Source organism: Ixodes scapularis, unplaced genomic scaffold (genome assembly GCF_016920785.2).
Source record: "Ixodes scapularis isolate PalLabHiFi unplaced genomic scaffold, ASM1692078v2 PGA_scaffold2__306_contigs__length_199485367, whole genome shotgun sequence".
NCBI classification, from domain to species: domain Eukaryota; kingdom Metazoa; phylum Arthropoda; class Arachnida; order Ixodida; family Ixodidae; genus Ixodes; species Ixodes scapularis.
In genome coordinates this window covers 90,066,194-90,092,581 of record NW_024609857.1, presented here as the reverse complement: position 1 = coordinate 90,092,581, position 26,388 = coordinate 90,066,194, and the positions used below count along the sequence as shown (strand labels likewise).

Here is a 26,388-nt window from a genome sequence, read left to right as displayed (position 1 = left end):
GTTCGCTAATCTTCCAAGCTCGCGGGCATCCGACGAAGATCTGTGTCCGGCCTACAGAATATCCGTCGTCCCGTCTTAGCGACCGGGCCTCCTCGTTTGTCCCCCTGCATTTGGGGATGGATTATGAATGACCAACAGCTTTGAAAAGGTGATGAAACGATATCGGGTTGGAATGTTTATGGCTCTGCAGAGGCATACTGGTCCTAGTATGGCCCAAGTATACTCGCACAGACAGCCACTGATTTAGGAGCTCCTTTGTCGCGGTGAAATTGCGAGAATAAAAGTGGACTATTTCTTTCCGTCTTACCTTCGCAAAGCTCGATGACGTAATTGTGGGATCGAAACCAACCCGCCTGACGACGGTCGAGCGCGGCTCGTGGGTTGGACACGAAAACTGCGTGAGCACTCGACTTTGGCTCGTAACAATCAATGTCTCGACGGACACTCGGGTCATAGTGGCTCGTGTCCAATCACTGCGGTGATAAAAATAGCCGAATTCTGACAATGTCTGGAACTAAGCACGAGTCTACTACTTTCCCAACACCAGCGCGTGGGTATGACTAAAGTTGGCGGCATAGAGTAGGCACCAGGCCACGTGACCGCTTGTTCTGGCTCCTAGGTGAGGGGATAAACGATTCTCATATTTCCCGAATTATTTGGGCGGCTGCGATTGCCTATATAGAAAGGAAAACTAAGGCAAGTTTCTCTAGTTATTAATGTTGGAGAGAGATTCTAAGTGGTATTTAGCGAAAGTAGAAAAATCGTTCCATGACTCCTTTCACAGTGTGGAGCGTTTTTTTGTGTTTTTTTTTTTTTTTTTTTTCTTCTTTCAGTTTTTTGTTTGATGAGCTTTCGAAGGTCGCCAGGAGGTCCGCGAAAAGAAAGACTCCGACGACTCAACTACATGCGACTTCGTGGTGCAAATGCTCGCTCGCCCTATATTTGTTCTTTCTTTTTTTTCGGAAGATCAAGACTTGTTGTGCGAATGCTCCTATATTATCCAAACCACTGCTCCTATATAATCCAAACGACACGGTGCCTGCCACCTCAAGAATCCTCGAAGCCTTCAAGTATGCTTTGTCCGCAGTCAGTTCTCGTATGACCAATGTCACGGGACCGTCATAAGAGAATGCCTCGGACAGTGTCTGCCGACTGTCTTTGGAGTGACGCGTTAGTATTGTCCGCGGCTTTAAGTCGGGGTCGCTTGTATACATCACGCAAAAGAGAGTCTGAAAACAGATTCGAACGCAACTCATCACGAAATACGTGCTTCGGATGGCGCATGGCAACTAGTTTGGGGAGAAACTTGACACGCGGCTTTCGAACCGCGGATATCGCAGTGGCTGATGCCTACTCACTGTCTTTTGTATGATGTAAATATAAGCAGTGACCCTGGCTCTAGGGAAACAGATGACAAACGCTGCCTCGAGTCAGGTAACATATATGTGCACTGCCAGCAAAATTATGTCACGCTCGATCATCACCAACTTGCCTGCTAAAACCAGGCTCGGAAACGGGCGATATTGGTTAATACTTCAACGCTCAATGACAACTTAAAAAAAACGCAGGGCGTGGTACGTCCAGGTTTCTCGCTTCGTGATTTTACCTTCGGCGCATGTATCGTCTAATGTCTGGATATCATTGGCTGCGAAGCGACAGCCCGAAGAAATTACTCGGTAGTTTTCCGAGGGCGTTTGGATAGCTCGTTGACGAGAGCAACAGTAACAAGGCGGCGGATGTCGATCTCGGCCGCGTATTGCCGTTCGCTCTTCTTCTTCTTCTTCTAAGCGTTGTGAAAGATGGTGGGGGGGGGGGGGGGGGGGGGGGGAGGAGAGGGCCAATAGTGGTTGCGCACCGGATTGCCGTTCGCTCACGAAGTAAAACCATGGATCAAATCTTGAGCGTTGATTGGCCTGTTTGAACGTTCCGCTCTTTCGCAAGCAGGAGGCGATATAATGACCCTTTCGCGCTCGCCCTTTCCTTGTTTGAGATAAGTACACAGCTCTTTTCAAGGACGGCGGTGGCGTTTCCCCTTTTTGGAGATGCAGTGCATGGCGGAATGCGGCGTGTTGTATCACGGGGGCTCGTGCTAACCCACCCGACCTCCTCATTCACGCCGCTTCGCGGTGACAGTCCGTGGGGGCATATTACAAGGCGGCACAAGCGGTGCGGCTGGACGATTGATATATGTGGAAAACAAAAGGCTCACTGGGGTGCTTGTTACCAGAGGCGGATTAAGGCATTTCGGGGCCCTGGGCTAAGGACGCTTCCGGGGCCCTAATGATGATGATGATGGCGACGACGATGATGATAATGATGTCTGGTTAAGGCAATGAACTTGGGAAATACTGCAGTTTCCTTTATTTTTTAATCAATATAAAGTAGTTACAAAATACAAAAAAAAAAAATTACCATTCCCGTCTGGCTTCAACTAGGGAGCACTCCGGCAAGACCACCGTGGAGACGGCATGCAGCTTTGTTCCCTTCCCCAGCAGCGTCGAAGGCCGCACTTTCAAAGTGTAAGCGCTGCTCAAAAACGGGTGTTTGCGCGCACGAGACACGAGCCCGAGTAGGGTGAGGGGGGAGGTGTTTATGACATTTCCCTTCCTGACAAAAAAAAAAAAAAAAAATAGAGGGGCGAAACACCCCAGATCGTGGGGCCCCTCGCGTGTTTTCTTCGTTTGCTCGAAGCCGCTTTCAAACGAAAGCGGACAAGCACCCTCAGGGGCCGGTCACCCACCCAAAGGGCCGGCTTTGTACGGGGATAGGAGTGTGCTACGCGAAGTGCGCGTTCGGCCTCGCTGACATCGCCATTATCTTTGTATATCCCTCTTCTCGAATGCTGCGGCAAAGCAACATCGCTTTCCGAAATATTTTTAGGTTTCGTTTTTTTTTGTGTTTTTTTTTTTCTACGAGCTGCGCATGGGGGCCCCCAGAGAGTCGGGGCCCTGGGCTGCAGGCCCCTTAGCCCGTACCTTAATCCGGCCCTGCTTGTTACCCACTCGACCCCTTCGTTCACGCCGCTTCGCGGTGACAGCGCGCGGTGGCACCTTACAAGGCGACACGATGAACGCAGCCGACGATAAATATTTATCGGCAAACAAAAGAAAGCTAGTTTTTGGGGGGCGAATACAAACCCCAACACCGGGTGGTGGAGCGCAAGCTGTGCCATTAGAACATACAGAAAAACAGAAAAACGCTCAAAATAAAGGTTCATTTACACAGGCACCTTCGCTTAGGGTTTCCTACATGATATTATGAGTCCCCGGGGCATACATACTTCGCTTGTAGCCCACGCAGCTGGTACTTGTATTGCTGACAACGGTATACGAGGCACGAATGGCACCGATGGAATATCCAGTACATTACTCAACATAAGCAAACGGGCAGTATTTGTTGAATGAGCCCTCCGAGCGATAAATAACGCCAGAGACCGCAGCGGACGTCAGTTTACGGGTGTAAAATAATAATTGAAAAATGAATAACTTAAAAAAAGATCGGGGCTCCAATCCAGGCTGTGAAGGTCAGCAAAGCTGTGGCGTCACCTGCAGCGATTGCCTACTGCACGATACGAAATGCCACCGCCGGTCGCAGCACGCCGCCGCTGGTCGTATTGCCGTTTCTTTTCACTATTCCGCTCCTAGTATTCACGCTGCTCCTCGGGAGTCCTACCTATGCGTGGCCTATTCATCGCGGTGCTGCAGCAACCATGAAATCAGTTGCTATACTCCGTTTCATCTTGGGTTTAAGCGCAGCGGATGTTACGAGCCATCGCGGACCTAATTGGAGGCTATGTGAGTGTCACTTGACCTTAGAAAGGGGGCACAGCGACGCACGGAAAGCGTATCACAGGCCACGTCCACAGAACGGGATTGGCTAAGATGGCTCGTAGCAACCGCTGCGTCCGGACGTAAGGTCAAACGGGGGCGGGTTCTTCTCTTATTTCAGAAAGGGGGCTAGTGACACCACTTTCCACGTCGCAAGCTGCCATCGCCGCGGCAGCTTGGGCAACAGTAATCTTCACCGGGAACGTATGCGGTGAGCGCTACGTGCTTCGCATTGTTTTCAGGAGCTCCTTAACATTAATTGTATGGTTATGATGCTTGTTTTGTGCTTATTCTTTATTCAAACGAATGTGGTCCTGTATGTTGTATGCGTGGTGTTTGTACTTTTCGCTTCAATCTTCTGAAGTCTTTTTTCTTTCGTGAGAACGCCGGCACGAAAACACACGCGGGTAGAAGGAACGTTCTTCGCATTGTTCGCAGGCGCCGTTATCATCCATTAAGCGGTTTGCACTTCACGCGAGGGCTTCGAATGACGTCAACCCCTTTCGAAGTAGCTGCAAATCTAATCTTTACTGAAATTCCTGGGAGGGTGTTCTTATTGTTTACACGCGCCTTATCAACCATCATGTGGTTTTGAGGCTTGTTTTGGGGTTTTCTTTATTGAAACGGATACTGAGCTGTGTGCTGTATGCCTGATTTCGAAGGAGATATGCTGCTTTGCCTTCAATTGCTCGCCGGGAGCTTTTTTGCTTACAACGCCAGCAACACGAAAATTTCCTTGGCTGGTAGAGGTATACAGCTTCGCTGTAAAACACTCATCAACCTTGAAAATATTTGCCTTAGGCGGTGTTATCACGATCAATATGAGTGCAAACACTGCTACGAGCAACGAGATAGAGGGTCTTAAAGTGATAAACCGGAAGTTCGGAAGTAGCACTCCCCCCCCCCCCCCCCCCCCCCCGGGTTGCCGCCATGTTGTACGCAAAAGTGACCACTCGTCACGTGACCTCACAAGAGCCGTGACGTCATCGGTAAGGTGGCAACGCCCAGAGCTGGCGGATGCGAGTTTGTTCGGGGCGCGGTAGCCGTGATGTGCAGCTGCTTTCCAACGACTTCGGGCTTTTTCGTGCTCGCTGACGCAAGTATAATGTGAAAACATGAAAGAAGGAGATTTTATACCCTTTTTGCGCAAAATCGCCCTTGATCATCTCGATATTAACGCTTGTGAGACAGCATCAGCCCTATCGCCGTACCGGTGCTTGGATTCCCGGATGTGTTCGAGGATCGATAGAACTTTGAGTGTTTTTAGCATGCAATTTTTCCATTCTCTTAGCTTTGTTTGAACGTAATGTCTGAGAATCGACGCGAAATGTATGCGTCGGACGTAGGGCCTAGGGGAATTCGTGTCAGCCCTAGGTAACTCCGTAATCACAGCCACATTTTAGCAAGGAAGCTCCTGCGATCTTCACGTTTTGTGCTGATCGACGATTCTACATTCGATCGCTTTTCTTCCTTTTTCTGTAGGTCACGACAAAAAAAAAAAAAAAAGTTCATGCTAGGCATTGAAATGGCATGTCAGAACATTACAAAAAAAAAATTTTTCACTATAGAGTTGCGTAGTTTTTTTTATCAAAAATAGAAATACTAGGCCCAATTCAAAGTTACCGCCAGTGCACTGTGACGTAACAGTGTACCGCAAGGTGTCGGGGCGGTCAGAGGGAAGGCATCGACCTACGTCACTAAAAGTGAGTTCGCAAGAAGTCACATGAGTTTCTGTCCTCGTGCTCTCCGCGACCGTGCCTAGGACTTTTATTTTTTTTTTTCTCTCTTTGTACGAGCGATTGTAGAAAACGAAGTTTCAGTTCAAGTAGCTCTTTATCGCTTCACCGTTGGTTAGTTTGCGTGCTGTAAATGTTGGGGACGAGGAGTCAGTGGATCGACGTGATGGAGGTCAATGATGAAAGCGTTGCGAGTACAAGCCAGTGTACGAGTGCATGCCGTCAGTCCGATGATATAGAGCTATACTGGGCACAAAAGAAGCTACCAAGTTTTGAAAAAAAAAATTAGAACGCTCGCAGAAATTAGGATTGCTAGCGTACGACCCGCCCAATTGCATTGCTGAAGGTTCGGACACCGAGGTCGTCGAATCATCGTATACTCTCCAGACTGAAGATGCCTGCCGTCTCTCGGAAATGCATGCAGTGTGATCTCTTCTTTAGTTGCTGAAATACCGGGACAGTCCCTCACACACCTTCTAGGCATTGTAGTTGATCACGTCAATTCACTGACTCCTCTTTTTCTACCTTTACAGCAACATTAAGTGATGAAGAGCAAATAAAAGAAACCTTGTCTGCTTGGATCGCTCGTGGAGGTGCGGAGAATAACAAAAATATTTACAAAAATATTACTCGCGCCCGCGGTAAGCACGAGGAGGGATACAACTCACGTGACTTCCGGCGATGCCTCCCTTCTGACCGCCCCGACACCTTGCGGTAGACTGTTACGTCACAGTGCACTGGCGGGAACTTTGAAATGGCCCTCGTATTTCTATTTCTATAAAAACACTACGCACCTCTATAGTGAAACATTTTTTTTTTGTAATGTCCTGACATGCCATTTCAACGCCTAGCTTGAAAAAAAAAGTTTTTTTTTTTTTTGGCGTGTCAGAGGCCCTTTTAACCGTGGAAGCTCGTGCGGATGACGCGCCAGAATGTCCGCGCCACAACGCACTCCTTCACCGCGTGCACATTCGTTTCGCGATTCCCACAGTTAGGGCACTCGTCTGTGCGCGACACGCCCCAGCGGAGCAGGCGGCCTCTGCTGGGGAGGACGCCCCAGCCGTGCTGCCATTCGAAGTCCCTTAGGTGCCCCGGAAGATACGAAGAAGTGAGGCGGGACCAGGAAAAAGAGTCTCCGAGCTCCACCTGCGTTACCGAAATCTGCGGTTCTAGGAGGACCTCGGTGAGACGAGCTGTCGGTGTCTACAGGACGACCAGCTGGGGTGCCCGCTCTTCCAGACGTTTGAAGAGCCGGATTGCCCTTCGGTAGTGTGGCGGCGGGGTTTCGGCACAGGGGCCCGGTGAGATCGGCGACTCGACTCCCATGGGTCTCGGCGGGAGTGCCCCACGAAGTGGAGCGCGAGGGATCGGGCTGGGCCGTGCTCATCGCGCAAGATCTTCAGCGTGGTCTTAAGTTGGAGCACTGCGGGCGCGATGTCGACACAGGGGAAGCCCCACCCTCCGCGCTCGCGCGGGAGGCAGACGGCCGGCCGGGTGACGAGCTCCGTCTTCTCTGACTAGAAGAAGCTGAAGAGTGCGCTTTTCACTTGTCGTATGAAACGCAAGGTCGGGAGCGCTGCTTGCGCCAGATACCAGAGGCGCCCGCAGAAGACAGAGTAGGCTAGATACCGGCGCTCGGCCAGGGGAGGAGCGTAGGCGCGAGCATGGTCTACTTTCGCCCCGATGTCGCGCGCCAGGCGCGTCGACATGTCCGCTGAGACTTCCGACGAACGGTAGGTGACACCAAGTATCGTGACCGAAGTTTTTGCCGGGATCGGCGAAGAGGGGTCAGGCGGCCAGTTAACCCACAGCACCGCGCTCTTCTGTTCATTGAGCTTCGCTCCGGAGAGAGACTCGTAAGTCTCGAAGATCCGGAGAGCCGCTCCGAGGTCGTCGGTGTCCCTCAGGTAAAGTGTAATGTCGTCGCCGTACGCCGACACCTTCACCTCGCCGTTTCCGGGCAGGAGGAGTCCGCAGACCTGGGGGCTCCTGTCGACGTTGGCTAGGAAAGGCTCCACGGTAAGGACGAAGAGCAGCGGCGAGATTGGGCAACTCTGGCGGGCCCCCCGGGTGACCAGGAAGCTGGCCGTCACGCCGCCATTTAGACACAGGTCGCTCTTCATGTCACCGTAGAGCGTCTCGAAGAGTCAAACCCCTTCAGGGGAAATACCGAAAGCGGTGAGCACGGCTAGGAGGAACGGGTGCTCCACCCGGTCGAAAGCCTTCTGTAGGAGTCGCTTGAGTATTTAATCGTTTCCTGGAAACTGAGGTAATCGACCTTCAACCGTTCGGATGGGGGCACCCCGACGGCTCGCCCCGAGGATAGGGGAATGAGCGGCTTGAGCCCTTTTTAATCTTTGGCCCGGGAAGGAAACAGACATTCTTGCCTGTCGCCGCGAGGTAGTGGCACCCTCCCCGGCTTTGTCGTCACGGCGCGTTCCCAGTGACGGCTTGTCCAGTCGGGAGACTGCTACAATGAGGTTTTAGCGACGAGGGGCGCCGGTCTGGGTTCACTTGGACTTTATTACGCTTTACTCGCTAAGTTCGAAGGTCACGGCGCCAATTTGTTTTGACGCAGCGAAGTGGGGGGTGTTTTCCCCGTAAAGCGGTAAGGTATCGCCCCGATTGGAGAGTTCCCCTAGGGGATTGGCATTGTTTCTCTTCTTAGAAAAGGGAAATAACGAGTTCGGTGGCCTTTCTGTGATTGGTGGAGGACCCGCTGACACTCGGGCCAATAGAATTGTATAATCGTCCTGATTGGACAGGCCCTGTGTCAGCGGGGAGTTTTCTCGTCCGCACTGGCGAGGAAACGCTGAGTTTGAACAAGCCCGTGCGCGGAGCAAGTTATCTCCCGCAGTCCGCCGGTCCGTGTAGCTTTGTCGCGAGCGACGAGCAGTTTCCTTGAGCCTCACCGTGCGCGGTGGGCACTTTGCGCCGAGGCGCGGTTTTTTTTTGGTATTTCTACTGCCATGAGCGGACAGTAGAGTTTGGTAACCAAGTTTGCTGTTGACGTTTTAATACATTTGTTTTTATCACCCGTTGCTCCCGACTTTGAGCGTCTTTCCTCGAGGCTCCGCCACCACTAACGAGCAAGAAGCGACCATCCAGCGCGGCAGTCCACGATCGCCCGGCCCTGACCTATGACTTCTAGGAAGGACCGGGACAAAACAACCTGACCCTCAGGGAGGGACATTCTTTACTCCTTCGCTTGGTCGAGGGAGGCGATCAGGCCTCTGCCTTGGCGAGCGTTCGTGTACTGCACCACGTCCCTCGTCAGGGATGTCAGGGTCCGAATGCTGCGGCCGACGATCGAGCACGTTTGGCTGGGTGTCACCAGGTCCGGGAGCATGCCGTGGAGGCGTTGCGTGATGATCGACGCTAGCAGCTTATAGCTCGCGTTGAGAAGCGTGATGGGACGCCACGCGCCCGAGTCATTGGGGTCTCCTCCCTTCTTAGGCAGAAGAACGATTCTGCCTCGGCGGAACGACTCTGGAAGGCGGTGCTCCATGAAAAATTCCCGGAGCACGGCACAGATATAGTTGCCCAGCACGTCCCAGAAGGTTCGGTAGAATAGGGCGGGAAAACCATCCGGGCCCGGCGCGGACCCAGTTTTCATTCTTGACAGGGCAAGGAGTATACCTCTTCGGGGTTGGGGGGCTCGTGCAGGTGTGCGGCTAGGTCTTCCGGAACTTGCGGGGGATCGCACAGGAAGGGGTGCGCCACGAGGGTCGCGCGGTCCGCCGCCGATTCGGTGGTTGTCAGGGCCCGGAAGTGGGCGCTGTAACCGGAGACCGACGGTTGGCCTGGTGTTGCTGGCGCGTCTGGGTGGGTCGGCACTGAAGGGACGCGTCGTTCGCGCACTTCGGTGCGGTGGGCATAGCACAGCACTTCGGGGTGAGCCGAGGTCCCGACCCGTCCATGGTAGGTCGTGGCTGCATTGGTACAAAGCCATAACTGTCGCTGGTAACGGTCGAGGAGCTGCTGCAGGTAGCCCCGGGTCAGCGGAGTCCCCGCGCCGCCCCGTCGCACGATCCGAATTCGCAGTGAGGTGTCTCGGAGCTGCTCGGCGTGCCGCCGACGCAGGGCACGACCCTCCGCCACGCACGCCACCCGCCAGCTCTCTTGAAGCCTGTCAAAGGTCGTCGGGTCCGGTGCCGCTCCATGGAAGGACCGGCGTAAGGTTTCTCTCAGGCAGTCGCGACTTGTTTTGTCTCGTAGCAGCCGGGTGTCGAGACGCCAGGTGCATTGAGAACTGGCTGCGCTGCTGAAGCGGAGCTCTACGAGTACCGGACGGTGGTCGGAGATGTGCACGATGGAGGGAGGGAAGTTCATTGCGCAGCAGGCATTGACAAAGGGGCTCAGAAACTCGGAAGTGTAGCACCTGTCCAGGCGACTGCTCAAATTTCATCGTTGCCAGGTATGCTCGAAGGTGGTGCCGTGGAGCAGAGTCCAGCAGTCCACCAGGTCGAAGTGCTGCATCAGGCGTATCAGCTCGCCGGCGTTTCACGTGGTGCGTCCGTAACCTGGGCCCCTGACATCACGCCTCGAATCGATGACGCAGTTGAAGTCGCCGAGGAGCAGGCAGTGGCGAGCGTCGAGCCGGTGGACGTCTATGCTCTTGAAGAAAGCCGGGGATTGCGAGAGGTGGGCTGGAGCGTACACGCCCACGGCACGAAAGCGCGTGCCGTCCAGGGACAAATCAAAAGCGATGTATACCGTCCGTCGGGGTCGAAGCAGCACGCGCTGAGCCGGAGGAGCGAGCGGTTTATGACAACGACGCCCACTCCCGAGCTCCGTGTGGTGGCGTATGAAAAGAAACAGTCCACCCCGTACCGCTGCTTGAAGAGGTCCACGTCGTGCTGCCTGTGGAAGTTCGTTTCTTGCAGGAACAGGAGGTCGCAACGGCCGGTTCGGGCGAACTGGAGGACCCGATCTGTTTTGTGACGCTGTGGAAGCCCTGAACATTCAGGGTGATGACTCGCAGGTGTGCGAAAAGGCGGGGGAGGGGGGAGGTCGTTGTGTTCACTGCTAGTTCGTGGATGTATCGGACGTGATGCACGGGCAGTCAGACAGCGCGGCGAGGTCCTTCCGCAACCGCTTGGGAGCCGCTGCGGCTGCTGGAGTGGATCGTGGGGACTCTGATTCGCCGCTGCTGGAAAGAACTCGCTTCCCGTCTTCGGCACCGCCATGCGGGCTGCGACTGCGGCTGCAGGTTTTTCGCAGTTCCTCGGAAGTGCCGCGGCGACGATCTCGGCCGCGCGGCAGAGTGCTGTCTCTGTCGTGGGCAACCTCGTTGATGACGAGGCGGTCGTCTGACGATGAGGCAGTCCTCCGTGATGTCGCTCCAGCTGGGAAGCGGGCTGGGGCGGAGTTCCGGCGTTGGTGGAGTTCCGGCGTTGGCGGAGGTTCCTCCTTCACCAGTACTTCTTCAAAGCCGGGACATGGAGGAGTGGGCGCGTGCAGAGATCCGATCTCAACCGCGTTCGAAAGCGCGGCCTCGGCCGCGTCCTGTGACGCGTTCGAATTAGCGTCGGTGGCGCTTGCCGGCTTCGACTGTTGCGATGACGGGGCAAGCTCGGACGGGGTCGTCACTGGGGGCTCGGTGGGCCGTCACCGCAGGAGGGGGAGGAGGGGCGGTAGGAGGCCTGTCCTTGGACTTCGGAGTCTGGGACGCCGGAGTCAAGGCCGGGAGATCGTCCTGGCTGCAGCCAGCTACGGCTGAGTAGCTGCGACGCTGAGTGCAGTTCACAGTGGCGTGGGCCGCTCCGCAGCGTCCGCAGCCGGCCGCGCAGCCGACGGTGTCGTGGCCGAAGGCCGCGCAGCGTGTGCAGTAGGGCACGTTACAGGCCACCTCGAAGTGGCCCTCCTGCTGGCAGCGTCGGCAGACTATCTTGAGGCTGCGGTAGTCGAAAGTGGCCCGATGTCCGGAGACGCGGAGGAAGTTCGGCACTGGTGTAGGCTCCTTCATCTCCATTCGAATGTAGCGGGTGCCCGCCCGGAGCTTGGGATGATCTTGATTGACGCCGAAGCGAATATCCAGAACCTTCCCGTAAAGCGAGAGGGCGGCGGCGAGGGCTTCGTTTCTCACATAGATCGGTAGGTACAGGCACGTAATGGACGTCACCTGCGGGCCTACCGGGACGATGCTGACGCTTGTTCCGCCGATAATCAGGGCCCCGGCGTTGGCGATTCGGCTCATGGCCGACGACGATGTAACAGACAACTAAAGTTGGTGCCTCCCAGATGCTTCACGGAATACAATTCGGCAGTGCCGACAATGGCCGCCGCCGCGTCGAAGATGGAATCCAGTGACGCGCTGGGCGGGCAGGAAACATCGAAGGTACATGCCTTCGTAGGCTGGGGCGGCGATGCGGGTGTCATGGCGCCGCGGTCAACGTAGAACAATCTGGTTAGAAAATTTTATTTACAACAGTGGTGTCATACCTAAAACAAGACAAAAAACCGAAAACGCGCTATGTACGGTATAGACAGGCTCTACAATCCACCAGCCAAATTAGCCAACCCCGCGCCTAAGGCGCGGGCCTGCGCCCTCTGCCCGGCAAAGCGCCCGTCCGCGCGATCACTCGCGCAAAGAGACACCAACCGGTACCGCGCTCGCACGTCCCGCCCCTGCGACGCCTCAAAGGGAGGGACGCATCGCGTCCCGTTCCCCCTTTCTCCGCTTAACGCGGTCTAGATATGATCGACGTATTGAAATCGCAGTTCGATACAAGAGTTGTGCACGTGGAGGTATCGGCAGGACCAGCGCCGCAGGAACTCCTGCTCTCCGGGAAGGAACAGTTGCGCCTCGAGGTGCGACACGAGCTCCCGCCGTAGCCTGAACAAAAGCGGCCAGAGCGCGCGCAACCTCCGTCCCTGTCCCACGGCACAGCACCGGTTTCGCTACAGGACGTACTCGCTCGCGACGAGCAGAAGGCACGCGAAGAGCCCCGAAGGACAGCGTCCGCGTAGGAGGTACAGTGCCACACCCAGCCCCCGGAAACTAGAGCGAACCACCTGCCAGAATGGGCGCATCACCACACACTCCGACACAACGTGCACGTTCGTCTCTCGGTTGTCGCAGTTCGGGCACTGATCGGTGCGACACACGCCCCACCGAAGTAGCCGTTCTCGTGTGGGAAGCACTCCCCAGCCGCGCTTCCCAATCGAAGTCTCGCAGGAGTCCTGGAAGGTTGGAGGAGGTGAGGCGGACCCATGGGAACGAATCCGAGAGTCCGATCTGCACGGGTGTGAGCTGTGGTTCCAACAGGGTTTGGGCGACGCGTGACGCTGGTGTTATGGTGATGTCCAATTGTGGCGCCTGCTCCACGAGGCGGCGGCGCAATTGAAGCGCTTTCCGGTAAGCCGGGGGTGGTGTCTCAGCACAAGCACCCGACGGGCCGGTGAGGTCGACAACCAGGTCTCGGCGGGAGTGCCCCACGAAGTAGAGAGCGAGAGTTCGGGCCGGATTCTCAGCTTCGAGTGGATCCTGAGCATGGTCTTGAGCTGGAGTAGCGCGGGCGTGCCACCCACGCGGGGGAAGCCCCATTTTCCCTTCTCGCGCGGGAGAAAGAGCACTTGACGGGTAACGAGCTCGGTCTTCTCCATCCAGAAGAATCTGAACAGAGAACTTCGCACTTGTCTGATGAAGCTCCCCGGTAGTACTACCACTTGCGCAAGGTACCAGATATGCCCGCAGAATACCGAGCGGGCCAGGTATACCTGGCCCACTCGCTATACCGGCGCTCGGTCATGGGGAGAACGTAGTCGCGGGCACGATCCACACTTGCCGTGATGTCGCGCGCAATGCCGGTTCACATCTCGGACGAGATTCCCATCGCGTTGTACGTTACGCCTAGGATCTTCACCACGGCAGTCGCCGGGAGCGGGGAGGCTGGGTCTGGTGGGCGGTTGACCCACAACGCTTTGCTTTTTTGCTCGTTGAGGCGTGCGCCCGAGAGCGAGCCATACGTCGTGAAGACCTGAAGCGTCGCGCCAAGGTCGTCAGCGTCGCGTAGGTACAGTCTGATGTCGTCGGCATACGCAGTCGCCTTCACCTCGCCGCTGCCGGGGAGAGGGAGGCCGCGCCAGGGAGCACCGGTCGATGTTGGTGAGGAACGACTCAAGCGACAGGACGAAGAGGAGCGGCGAGACTGGGCAGCCCTGGCGTACGCCTCGCGTGACGGAAAAGCTGGCCACCACGCTGCCGTCTACGTACAGATCACTCTTCATGCCAGCGTACAGGACCTCGAAGAAGCGGACACCCTCCGGAGGAAACCGAAGGCGTCGAGCGTGGCGAAAAGGAAAGGGTGCTCAACCCGGTCGAATGCCTTGCCTAGTCCAGGGAGGCGATCAAACCCCTGGCACAGCGGGAGTTCGCGTAGTGAAGCACGTCTCTTGTGAGTGATGACAGTGTGGGGACGCTGCGGCCCACGACCGAACACGTCTGGCGCGTTGTTACAATGTCCGGGAGGATGTCGTGCAGCCGTTGTGCAAGCACTGAAGCGAGTAGCTTGTAACTTGCGTTGAGCAAAGTGATGGGTCGCCACGCCCCTGGGGTTTCCTCCCTCCTTGGGCAACAGGATATTCTGCCCTGATTGAAGGACTCCGGCAGGCGGAGCTCCGTGAAGAAGGTGCGGAAGACTGCACAGACATGCTCCCCCAGCACATCAAAGAATGTGCGGCAAAACTCGGTCGGGAATCCATCCGGGCCCGGTGCAGATCTAGTCTTCATTTTCAGGAGAGCGTTGTGAGTCTCCTCTGCATTGGGAGGCTTGACCAGCTGATCGCCAGTGGTGGGTGGAACTTTGGGGAGGTCGTGCAAGAAATGGTGCGTGGACAGGGTCACGCGGTCTATCGTTGACTCCGAAGTCGCCAGGACCTCGATGTGGGAGCTGAAGCTTGGGAAAGAAGGTTGGCCAGGCGGAGGCGTCGATGGAGGAACTGGAAAGGGCACGACTCGCCGCTCCTTCACGTGTATGCGGTGTGTGTAGCGAAGCACTTCGGGGTGGAAGGAGGGTCCGCTCCTCCCCTGAAGAACTGTCGCTGCTGTCGTCGACGCCCGTAGTAGGCGTTGGTACCGGTCGAGGAGCTGCGACAGATAGCCCCTGAGAAGGGGAGTCCCAGTGCCCCCGCGACGTACGATGCGGATTCACAGCGATGTTTCGCGGAGCTCTTCAACTTGCCGCTGGCGCAGGGCACGCCCCTCCGTCACGCACGCCACCCGCCAGGTTTCCAGAAGGTGGTTCGAGTTCGCTGGTTCTGGCGTCACTCGAAGGAGAGACCGGCGCAGAACTTCCTTCAGGCGGTCGCGGTTTGTCGGGTCCCGCAGGACGCCGGGAGTCCAAACGCCAGGAGCGTTAGTCCCCGGTCGAGGGAGCCAGACAGAGCTCTGCGAGCACTGGCCGGTGGTCTGAGATGTGACCGATGGCGGGTGGGAAGTCCACAACCCCACAAGCTTGAACGGCCGAGGCCAGGCTCTCGGTGACGTAGGCCCTGTCCAGGCGGCTGCTTGACCTATCACGTTGCCAGGTGTGCTCGAAAGTGGCACCGTGGAGAAGGGTCCAGCAGTCCACCAAGTCGAAATGTCCAATCAGCCGTCTCAATTCGTGGGCGTTCCATGTACTGCGGCCGTAGCCTGGTCCCCTGACGTCGCGCCGGGAGTCGACGACGCAGTTGAAATCTCCGGGTGCCAGGCAGTGGCGCGCGTCGAGGAGGTGAACATCCAAGTTCTTGTAGAATGCCGTGGAGTGCGAGGGTTGTGCCGGGGCGTAAACACACACGGTGCGAAAACGGGTGGCGTCCAGGAAAAAATCGAATGTGATGAATCAGCCATCGGGGTCAGAGCAGCACGAGCTTTGCCGCATGAGCGCGCGATTAAAAATAATAATTCCTACCCCCGAGAACCGGGTAGTAGCAAAAGAGAAAAAAACAATCCTCTGCATAACGTTGCTTGAAGAGGGTGACGTCGCGTTGCCTAACAACATTTGTCTCCTGGAGGAATAGGAGATCGCAACCGACAGTCCGGGCAAGCTGGAGAACCTCAGCTTGGTTGGTCGCACTGCGGACCCCCTCGACATTCAGGGTGAGGACCCGTAGCCGTGCGAAGAGGAGAAAAAGGAGTCACCGGCTCTTCGTTAAGGCCGGTTCTCACATGCAGCGAAGCGCTGGTGTAGCGCTGCTCACGTGCCGTCAGCTACCTATCGTCTGCCATGAGCAACAGTTTTGACGGTGCGATAGAAAGCTGGTGAACGCTCCCGTCGGCACGGGCTTAGCGCGAGGTCAGCGATAGCGCTCCGCTGCATGTGTGAACAGGGGGGCTATGTTGCGCTTTTTGCACTCCCAGGAGACTAGAGAGAAGGAAGTGACGTCAACAACGCAGCAAATGCAGATTGGATGTTGACTTTGTTTTCTTCTGTCAACATCCAATCTGCGTTTGCTCTAGTCGTTGACGTCACTTCCCTCTTCCAAGTCTCCTGGGAGTGCAAAAAGCGCAACATAACACCCCAGGATCGCTAGGTTGGACATTTGAGAAAAGGTACATGGAAGTGACGTAATGGAAAGGAGGAGCGTATCCTAGCAACACTCACGTGGCGGCTCTGCCCACTTTGACGCCGCTACGTCATCGCAAACTTGACACCTGTCACCCGTTTGAGCGACGTCCGGAGCCAACCACCGACGAGCGGAAGTAGCTACGCATTCCCTGAGGCGTCCCTACGCGCGGGATACGGGGTAGGATTTACTACGATGCGGGGAGCAGTTCCTGCGTTTAGCGAAGGAACGGCAACCAATCCTGTGCGTCGCTGGCCGTCGCATCTGTTCTAGTACAGGTAAAAGTATTGAAAAACAATCAAAACCTTTTGGGCGTTGTTAAAACGAACCGCTTTTTTGTATCCTTTTGCAATACATTTAAGAATTAATTGGAGAGAAAGGTGTTCCAATATTATGCGGGATGTGCGCTACGCGCCTTTTCAAACCAAAATGTCGAACCACGAGGAGCCGGGTGTGCCGGGGGCAGCGGAGGGGTCGGCGGAACCAACGGGGAGCGCGCGAGTGACGGCTGCTTTAGTCAGAAACAATTGTTTTATCTTTCGAGAACTTGCTATTGCTGTGCTCAAATAAGAATGTTTGGCGCAACATCTGTGATAATTCTTTCAAAGTGGTCCAGTGTTTATATGGTGGTATGCTAGTCAGAGAATATATATATATTTTTTCCTTTCGGAATTTAACTATTGTGCTCAAATAAGACCGGAGTGTTCAACAAGATATCTGTGATATATACTTAAGATTGCCCAATTGCTTACATGGTTCCAGTCGATGCTCAGTTTTACTTCCAAGAATGAAATATTACATTCCATGTTATCACACTTTTATTCATGAAGTCACAGGTTTTTCTTTAGGAAATAAAGCAATTTTCAAAACAAACTACATGTGCACTGTCTTGAGATAACACAATCACCTAACTTTGATGAAGTACCATAAAAGAGATAATAAAATGGAGCAGAAGGCAAGACGCTTTGAAGCTTTTGTAAAATGAAACAATGTCCATGACAGCAATATCCCTGGTTCAATCAGCAACTAAGAAAGCAATCTCTGCAAAAGCAAGCATTTCTTTCTAGAGGTAGTCTAAATTACTTCTGAGTTCTTTGCAGGGGCAATCCAGATGACCTGTTGGTCTGGCAACTAAACCTCCGAACCTTTTCTGTCACTGTCGACTGCGTCTCGTGCCTTCTGCTCATAAAAATAAAAAAAAGGCTGTATCGATTTCACCGCGATGCACTCGACACGTATCCGGAGGCAGCACGCTGGCAGTGCGACGAACTTCACAAGGTGTAGGAGCTGAAGAGAGTATGTAGCTTGTGGACGGCCATGACTGTGGAGCAGGAAGCGAAGTGTGCACTTTACGGCTTCCACGGGGAGGGCTTCACTGAGGGCAAGGATGTGACGGGGTCCTTGGTGGTCAGGACCTCAGTCGTGGTGGCGAGAGGTTCACTGTCGCTGGCGGCGTCCGTGCTGGGCACCACCGCAGCGAGGGCGCTGAGGGGCTTCCCGACGGTGTCCCTGGTGGTCGGGACTACCGTCGTGGCGGCGGACCCCTTGCGTATGGCGCTCCGCACGGGGACGTCTGCGGCGGGTTCCGAACCGGGCGACAAGGCGCTGCCTCAGAGCCTTCCTCCTGTCCGAGAGGCCGACCGGAAGGCCGACCGGAGGGCCGGCAGGAGCCAGCCTCTCGGGAGCCGACGCTGACCTCTCCGAGCTCGGCTCAGAACCGTCCGAGCTCGGCTCAGACTCCAACTCTGACTCTTCAGGGTCGGAGTCTGACTCCGGTTCTGGCTCGCTCGATGCAAGGCAGATGTTGTGGAGCACTGCACATGCCGAAATAATGGCGGTGGCTGTTGAAGGGTGGTAATACAGAGCCCGGTGCCTTTGCAGACACCGGAATCTGTCTTTCAACAGCCCGATGCAGCGCTCCACAACAGAACTGATCGAGGAATGCGCCTTATTAAACCGGCCGCAAGCGGTGGAGGTCGCGTGGTTCCCGGGGACAGGGGTGATGAGCCAAGGCTCCAAGGGGTAGCCGCTGTCACCTGCACATGTAGAGGATGGAACATATTACATTCTTTACTTTTTAAAATAAAAGGCAAGAAAACAGCTGTGTGCAACTATGTCAATTATAATGTAACTTAAGTGTGACTTAAAGGTGTGTTAATATTTCTGCACTACAGTATCAGTTTCCATTATAATTAATTAGCACCAGCTTGCCTGCAAACTCCCTGTTATTTCATGTAACTATGTGTTTTCCTGGTGGGTGGTATGGGATGTGTGCACGATTCCTTAGGGGTGCTGTGTTGTATGCAAGTGCATTATTAGGCCCTTGCATCCGACAGATAAAAGCTCTGTTGCTTTTGGGAGTGTGGCCGTGACCTTAGGCACGGGCAGAGCAGAACACGCTGGCCTTGTCTTTGGCAAGCAAGGGGATAAGGCGCCAGTTCGACGAACCTCTTTCCTAATCCTCGGTGGAGTTGGAGATGGGGAAAAGAGCAGGGGTGGTTAGATTGGAAAGGAGTCAGGTCCTGTTGGGACACGGAGGCTCTAATAGGAGGAGCTACATAGGCAGACCGAAGAAGAAGGGTCAGGGAAAAGAATCCAGTGTGTGGGACAGAGACGACCCGAGGACAGATTAGGCGAGCCCCAGGTGGCCAAGGAGGAATTGATCCCATTCCGTACAAACTGACGACCGTCAAAGCGACCAGGCGAGCCCCCAGGGATCAGCGAAAGAGCTCCAACTTCATGCAAAAACCAACCAGCAAGCGGGTACAGGCAGACAGTAACAGTGAGTGGGCCGAACCGGACAGCGACTCGCACTGCGGTTGCATGCCTTGCGCAGTCTATCACTGTCGTGAGATTGGTGTACTGTGGCTTTCGTAGCCGGCAGAGTGTGAGAGTTATGTGGACATAAACAGAGATTAATGGCCAAACTTTGGGTGTTGTCTCACTTCAAGGAGTTCCAGCAACTGTGTCTGTGTGCCTCACAACAAGCACAGTATGTGTGGTACTGTGGCTTTCAAGCAGTGGGAGCCCCCGTGTGCGTAAGGAATGAATTTAGTATGCTCACCAAGCAGGAACCGGCCGTCGCGTGGCAGCTACCCTTGCTCGAGTTGGTTTCGGAGCCAGGAAAATTGCCACACGAAGGAGTCGTGCACCGACCCGGGATACCGTGGGTCGATGCACATTATCCGGCAGTCGGCGTCACACACCTGAAAGTGAGAGAGATATATTGACATGTAATTACCTGAATCCACAAGTCGTAGATTGTATACTTATGGTTCACAAAGCAGTCGCAATTTCAGAACCTTTTAAGTTATTTTGTCTGACACATGCATGTCAACACACCTTCCTGGATGCAGGGTACCTTGAAACAAAAATAATGTTTTTTTTTGTTTTGTTTTTTACGGAAGCTTTAACAGACAAGTATTATTTTTGGGAGAAGAGTCTCACGGCTCACATGCTACGTAGAGCACACGCTCGCGCAGTCGTGAGACCCCACAGCCCGCAGTCATAAAACGGCATACTTAAACCGTATCGGCAATACGTTTTTTTTTTTTTTTCTACAGATTTGGGGCGCGTTTTGACAACGTAACATGAGTGTACTTACCACCATCACGTTGAGGGCGTAGAAGTACTTGCGGCACCAGTACGCCGCCTTCGTGACGGTGGGGTCGTTCTTGGACGGGCCGACGATGGAGACCATGGTCCCGTCCACGCAACCGATGACGCCGGGTATCCTGCCGAGCAGCCTGAAGCCCTTCTCCGCGTCGAACCTCTCGCTCGGCGTCTCGGGGAAGTGGATCCAGTCACGCTGGACCCCGAGACGACGCACGATAGCGACGGACATGGCGCGGACCGCAACGCTGACTGTCTTTTGGTCCCGCGCTACGTGTTCGTCGCTCGCCACCATGCCTTGGAAGCTCCCCGTGCCGTAGAAGCGCAGTGCACACAACACTTGAAGCTCCACAGTCATGACCGTCCACGAGGTACGCACTCTCCTCACCTCCGGTTCCTCGCGAAGTTCGTCGCACAACCACCGCACCACGATCTTGGGCAGGCGGTATTGCTTCCGAAAGATCTCCTCCGGGAGCTCGAATGCATCGCGGTGTTCCCGATACAGCCTTTCGGGCGAAAAAAAAAGCTCTATTAAAGAAAAAGTCGAATTAACGAGACGGCGACGCCTCGCCGCCGAAAACATGCTGCCAATGACACCTAGTCACCTAGTTCCGAGCAAGTACCTTTTGAAACGTAGTCGGTACGAAACGAAACGTCATTTTGTTGTCACGTCCGGTAGCCGACTCCGCCCAGTTTTGCCAACTCCGCCCACATTTTTCTAGGGAAATTACGTCACTTTTGTTTCCAACCAATCAGACGTGATGACGTCACTTCCGTGTACTAAAAAAAGGTACATGTACAATGTCGAACCTAGCTATCCAGGCCTTTAATCCGAGGGTGCTTCGGACGGTGGCTGGCTGCTGGGACTTCCAGTGGGCGAAGAGAAGTCGTCCCGCAAGCGCTTGAGGCGAGCTGCGGCGGGCGGGATGCTTTGCGGAGTCGCGAACTCGTCACTGCTGGAAAGGACACGTTTCCCCTCCTCAGCACCACCGTGTCGGCCGCGACTGCGGCTGCGAAGTCTCCGCGGTTCCAGGCTTGCGTTGCGGCGTCGTTCTCGGTAACGCGGTCTTGAGCGGGTTTCCACTCCTTAGGCGGCGTCCCCAGCGGTCTCGTGGATGACGAGGCGTCCCTCGTCCGAGCCCTCCGTGAGGTCGCTCCAGTTGAGGCTCGGGCTGGATTGAAATTCTGGCGCAGTCGGGGACTCAAGTTGTATTGGCGCTTCATCGGATCGGGAGCTCGAGGGAAGTGGAACGTATGCTATTGGCGTCGTTCAAAAATGTGGTTGCCGGCGCATTCGAAAGCATGGCTGCTGGCGCGTTCGATCCTTCACCCGGGGCCATGGCGGTAGCCGGCGTTGGCTGCGGTGTCGTCGCATCGAGCTCAGGCGAGGTTGTCTCGGTGAACTTGGAGGGGGAGGGCACGGTAGACTCGGTGGGGCCAACGGCTCGTGTCGGGGCGGGTGCGTTCGACGCTGCAGGTGAAGGGGTGGCAGGGGGTCCATCCCGAGGAGTCGATGCCATGGCCGGGAACTCGTCCAGGCTCTGGCCGGCCACGGACGAGTAGGTGCGACGTTGGGTGCAGTCCACCGTCGCGTGGGCCGCCCCGCAATGTCCGCAACCGGCCGCGCATTCGGCGGAGTCGTGGCCGAAAGCGGCGCAGCGGGTGCAGTAGGGCACATTGCAGGCCGCCTTGATGTGGCCCTCCCGCTGGCACCGTTGGCATACGCGTCGGAGGCCGCGGTAGTCAAAGGTTGCCTGATGGCCGGAGACACGGAAGAAATTCGGGACAGGCGTCGACTCTTTCATCTCCATGCGTATGTAGCGCGTGCCCGTCCGCAGGGTAGGGTGGTCTTGGTACACTCCAAGCGGATGCCCAGGACCTTATCGCAAGGTGCGAGGGCAACGGCGAGTGCTTCGCTCTTGACGTAGACCGGCAAGAACAGGCATGTTATGGCTGTTACTTGCGGTCCGACGGGGACGATTGGAACAAGGGTTCCACCGATGCACAGGGCGCCGGCGTTGACGATGCGGCCCATGGCCGACGACGAGGTGACGGACAATTGGAGGTTGCTTGCTCCCAGGTTTTGTACAGAAAACAATTCGGCAGTGCTGACAATGACCGTGGCTGCGTCGAAGATGGAATCCACAGACGTGCCCGGCGGGCAGGAGACGTCGAAGGTCAGAGCCCTCGTTGGCTGGGGAGGGGACGCTGGGTGCATGACGCACCTGAAGCAACCCCGGCCAGAGACGACCGGTCCAGGATTGTAGACGAAAAGAACTTTGGACCGAGGACAGATAGAATCTGTCTACGTTGCCATGGAAATCGCCATCTCGGTCCATTCAAATCTTCGAAGCTTCCAGAGGGTCGTTCTAAACCAATCGCGCCAAGATCACCTGGGAGCATCATCATACTGGAAGCGTTCCTCACCACTATAAGTGTCTTGGGCATTGTGTATGGAATCAACTTATCAATTATGCCCATCTCCACGGATCTCTTATAATCATGTTGTTGTTCTTGCGTATTTCAATACAGTAAACTTATTTTTCAATGCCTTCAATAACCGACAGAGCATGTGGTGGTAGTACCAAAATGTACGCTTGTTTCGCCGGTCTGTGGATAGCAAAATCTCGCTATACAAGAAACGCCTTCATAAAGCTACCCGTCACCAGCAAATTTAGGTCGCCTCACCAAGAACGGAGGGGTCAAGGAGAAATTGCTCATTTCACAGACCAAAATGGCGACCATACGTGGAGCTTGTCGCTATACTTTCCCAGGATCCAGTGACTTTATGGATGCTAAGCCGGCCTTGACGACGTAGCGCAAAATAGTTGACGCTGAGTGTTGAGTGTGCTCAAGGTGAGCCAGCATTCCGATAACGCTAATATAATTGCTAAGATGGCAGCCCTGCCACTATATGTAGATGACCCCGTAGCGGTTAAAAACAACCAAGCGGGGTAAAGAATAAAGTATATGGGTTTTAAAAGGTACCTCATGATACTATTTCATTTGCGGCCAGCTTTTATCGGGCACCTGTTTGCGGCTTCTCCCTATTTATAAAACTTTCGAACGTGCGGATTGATAATGTTTTAAAACTGCGTATTCGGACATGCATGAGTAGAAAAAATTAAGTGAAACTCATTTACTGCAAATCGGTCTACAATTACTTGTCTTTCGCTTTATTTCGAACATCCACATGCACATGGTGTTAATAATTTGGTGTTACTGTGTAGTTCTTGAGGTCTCTTTTGATTTCGAATGCCATTCATTCTTCTGAAACGTAAATCCCCCCTGAAAACGAATCGCCCACACCGTGTCGTCGCTAAAAGTATCCAACAATGCCCATAAATGCATATAAAAAACTTTAACAACCATGTTTAATTACACCAATTTAAAAAAAAAACGTGGTAGCTGACCAAAGTTTTCGTCGATGTAACAAAAAATGTGCCTAGTTTCCTCTTTTTTTTACGTAAGACAAAAACAAAACTAAATTTTCATAATAAAGATGCATTACCCAAAGTCAATTTTTGACTGGTTGTTGTCTGCTTCAATTTCCAACAGCGCACTAGCGCCAACTGGATGTGTAGTGTACACTAGAATAACTTTTGGTTAAAATGGCCGCTGCACATTGATGTTTCTGACTGCATCTCTGTCTGGTACTTTCAGAAGGAGCCTGGGAGTGAACTTCGTGTGCAAGCGAGGCCTGCTCTCTACGTTGGCCTGCACACCGTACCGTAAACGCGACGACTGGCTGTTTTCCGCCACACGTTATAAGAACACCCTCTACTTGTGCAAGTTCGAGAGCGAATCTCACCGAGCTTGGGAGTCGCAGAATCCTAAGCTGGCGAAGCAGATGCACTTTTGGGGCCACAAGTTCGAGCAGTATATGACATCTAGTAAGTGCTCTTTTTTTTTTTCTTTTTTTTTGTCTTCTTTTTTTTTTATCACTGAATGCATTTTACCGGAAACCTTTATCCCTAGAAATCTGTCCGTCTGTCCGTCTGTCCCTCCGTTAGACCGTCTGTCTATGCTTTTCTCTGCTAACTTTAGCGGGAAAATTGATGTGAAGTGACCTGCCCACCAATTCAGTTTTTGCACTAAATTTAGAGGGGAAATCGACGTCACGTGACTTAAACACCGATTCGGTTCCCCCGCTGAATTTAGCGGGAGAAATTGATTTCACGTGACCTCTACGCCAATTTCGATTCTTTGCTAAATTATGCCGCGATATTGGGGGAATTGTACGTTCTTTTTCCCTCCCGAAACAACTGTTTAATGTATTACAAACAGATCAGAACGAACGTTCCTTAAATGCTGCCTTCATGACTTCGGAGACGACGGGCACTGTGACTGCTTTGTTCGATGTTCCCGGTTCCCGCGAGAACATGCTCGAAACCGACTTTTGCGGTGCAGTTCAGACACAAACCATCCCGCTGTTCCGGTTATTAAATCAGCACTTGCCAGTAAAATAGCACGTTGAATTCAACCAAAAATTTAGAAGACCGCATGATAACAAAAGACGAAAACGGCAAAGTACTGTACTTATTTGGAGCTTTGAATAGTGATTCACTTAAGCGTACTGGTTTCGTGAAGCTGTCTCAGGTAGTCTCGAATGATAAAAGCTATCTGCGAGAAAATTAGATATTTCTTCCCCTTAAAAATAAACTGCGCGCAGCGACGAACACTCAGTCTCCTCCCAAACGTAGCACTATAGAGATCCGGAACAGACTCAAGACTTTCAGGTCGTGTCGTTAGTTATTTCAAAAGTTATCAGCGACTTCTGGAAACTGTGCGCTTCGTGCGCTTCAATGGTCCCCACTGATATGTGAATGACGCCAGCGTTTCTTTTTCTGACTCCGATGAAGGCAGCTTTATTCATGAGGGGATCAATATACTAACCCAGCTTCAGGTATACTATGAGATACGAGGTCAAGCGTCTTAAAATGACCGTAACAAATTGAGGCACTTACGTTTCGATTATTAAAAATGCATTTATCCAATAATACCTACCAATGCCTGAATATATATATTTAAAATATAAATACAATGAATCATAAATATAAATAAAATTATACAATAACAGGTAACATAAACGAAATATTAAAATAAAACGTGAATATAAATAAAATATAAAGACGATAGAGCATAAAAACATAAACACATAGATAAAAGAGCAGAGTGAGTTAGGTATATTTTAATTTTATTTTTTCGTGGTATCAGCATATCAACCATTTAATTACCAAGATATGGAGAGATTTGTGAGTAAAATTAGAAGATTCCCCTTAGTAATATTTGTTAATGTAAAACTCCCTATTCATAATTCACGGTTCCGGTTTATCATCAAATTTTGTCATTTTGTGTGAGGTGTAATATTGTTTTAATAAAACCAAGCGTTCTTCCTTCCTGCGAAAGAAAAGGTATTGGATATTTGCAAATACGCACTGTGCAAGTCACACTCAGCCTCTCTTGAAAATAGTCAAGACTATTGCCGTCTAAGCTATGCACGCGTACTGTCTTCCGTAACCTTTTAGTTTGTCATTAATCGAGGTGATTGAATTTAGATGACGCACATTGAATTGAATAGGAATAACATTTCAATATATAACTCTCAGAAGTATAAAGTATTTTCCATATTCGCACAAACCGTTCTCTGCTATCACTGCATCATAACTTACCCTATTTGCTAACAAGCACTGTATAAGCAATCAAGACCTTTACTTTTGAAAAGGCACGGATTTACTTATACTTAGTTTAAACTATACTTTCGTAAATGCTCCTTTGTGTTTCAATTCTGTTTTTGAGTAGTCTTCTCCGCTTTGTCCATTTTGCTTTAGGTCAGTGCTCAAGGCACCTGTCTAAGTAAGTAAGGAATAGTTCGCGGAAGTTCTATGTAGCGAACGTATAAGATTCGAATTTTCTGTTCACGCTTTCTAAACGCGTGGACGTTAATATTTTTTTTTTAGACTACTCTTTTTCTAGTTGTAAAGCTCGAGACCCAAATCAATTTACAATTTGCTGGCCTTTTGTTGGACGGCCCGTCAAAATCCAATTTAAAAAAATAAAAACTAAAATTTATTTTGACTCTACGTTGTGGACAGATCGGCCAGGGGCGCTTCCCGACACCAGCACCCCCCTGCGCAGCGGCGACCAGTTCTACGTGGTGCTGAAAGGGAGGCTGGGGTCCCACTCGCTCCTCTTCACCGCCGAAGTGGACGCCATTGACAACGACGTGTCACAAGAGCCTGGGTCCACTGCCGCTTACGTCGAGTTCAAGACCGCCAGGATCATGACTCATCCGAACCTGGAGCGCAACTTCTTCGGGTAGCAGATCGCTTTTTGTTTTTGTTTTTTTGTTTTTTCACACTGTGGTCAAAAATCTCGTTTCAAGTATCAGAGCGTGTTTAGGCGATGCTCCCGAGAGGACAAGGCCTCCGCATGACGTCACTGTTAGTGCATGCCCGATCCGCCCCCAAGCGGCAAAAACGCCGAAGCTCAACGAGAGTCTGGAGCCGCCTCGTGCAAGCGTCGCGCTTGTTGCGAGACGCTGCGAGACGTTATCTTATCCGAGGCCTTATCCGAGGCCTTATCCGAGGCCTTATCCGAGGCCTTATCCGAGGCCTTATCCGAGGCCTTATCTTCAAGGTGGTATATTGGGTCAGGGGTAA

At 53.2% G+C, this 26,388-nt stretch overlaps 1 pseudogene; it reads left to right on the top strand.

Annotated features, from left to right (window-relative positions):
* LOC120838814 overlaps positions 1-26,388 on the top strand; it is a 38,242-nt pseudogene extending 11,854 nt beyond the window's left edge.